General features: G+C 36.0%; 1 protein-coding gene across 1 annotated transcript in view; it reads left to right on the top strand.

The window, feature by feature from the left end:
• Positions 1–1490, top strand: part of LOC107596898 (protein unc-13 homolog A-like) — a 60437-nt gene that overhangs the window by 30488 nt on the left and 28459 nt on the right. The gene's annotated exons all lie outside the window — the stretch shown is intronic.

Below are 1490 nucleotides of genomic sequence, written 5' to 3' on the forward strand. Positions count from 1 at the left end.
TATTCACAATGTTGATTTTTAAATAAAAAATACATTAAAATAAATGGTACACGTTCATAACATTTTTTTTTTTTTAAACAGTTCAAATATCACAAAATATGAACAACTTGCAAACATTGTATCAAGGACTCCTCCAACTATTGTGAGGTTTCTGTCATTTCTGTCATGTATCAAGTGCACACATTTAACTGAAAATAGTAATAGATCAAAATCAAATAAGCAATAGAGATCAAAACCATCAGCAGCAATTGTGTTAGAGAAGAGATTATAAGACAGATAATATTTCTGTACTGTATCAAGTGCATACATTTAACATTAACTGTACATAGTAATAGAGGAATAAAGTGGAAGTGGTAGTAAAAGATCAAAACTATCAGCAGCAATTGTGTGTTCGTGTGAGAGAGAAAAAAAATCTAAAAGAGATTGTAAGACATAAGAAAGGAGTAGAATGCTTGCGTTTCGCCCACTTGCTCTCGCATCTTCTTGTGACTTTCAGCAGTTTTCAGTCCAAAATGGCGGCAGTGCCTCCGCAGCGCTAACTATAGACTGTGTTGCCCTTATCACTACAGAGTTTCGCCTCTTGGGCTTCTATACTCTTTGGCTAAACTCTGCAGCGCATTGGCCCTCCAGGGCAAGATTTGAGGAACCCTGATTTAGACTGATCCGCAAACGTGGAATGCACAGAAAAACAAAAGGCAGGATTTATGACATGAAACAATCACAGCCCAACGTAACCAGTCATATCCAATCATATCGCGATGGAGGCATTGCCTCCTCTCACGTGATTTTCTCCCATTCATTCTCATTTACCCCCCAACAAACTCACCGCAGGCTTCAGGGGGTCTGTTAAAACTCAATGGGCTCAGGGGAGGCGAGAGAGACGCGGACTCCCGCTGTAACTTTACCTGCTGGTGTCACTGTTGGACAATGTCTCTTTAGAAAAACTAGTGATTTATATACTTTTTAATGTTATTTATACATAATGTAATATTGGCGTTGTTTTATTTTTGTACTAATTTTTTTTTGAAGGAGGCACTGCCTGTTTGTTTTATAGCAAAAGCAGATAACTCCAACAGTCATTTTTTGGCAAAAGCAGATAACTCCACATTTCATGTTTTAAAGTTTAATCGTTGTAATCTCCTCAGATGACAATGTAGATGCCTGACAAACGTTGTTGTTGTTGTGATCATATGGATATGTATGATATGAACTGTATGGATGTGATTACACGCAATACACGGAGCTTTTCCCTCACCATTGTAACGCGCTGCTTTTGCAAGGTTCCGTGAAAATGTTTCAGCTTTTATTTTCCTTTTTCGCCCTGAAGAAGATATTACGAGATGTTCCACATCATTATATGTGGAAAATAATGCACGCCAATCAGCTCTTTTTTTTTAAAGTGCCATTTATCGGTTTTTGCAAATTAACTCTTCATATTAATATATATATATATATATATATATATATATATATATATATATATATATATA

The sequence above is a fragment of the Sinocyclocheilus grahami genome, unplaced genomic scaffold (assembly GCF_001515645.1).
Source record: "Sinocyclocheilus grahami isolate Dianchi unplaced genomic scaffold, SAMN03320097.WGS_v1.1 scaffold224.1, whole genome shotgun sequence".
Taxonomy (NCBI): Eukaryota; Metazoa; Chordata; class Actinopteri; order Cypriniformes; family Cyprinidae; genus Sinocyclocheilus; species Sinocyclocheilus grahami.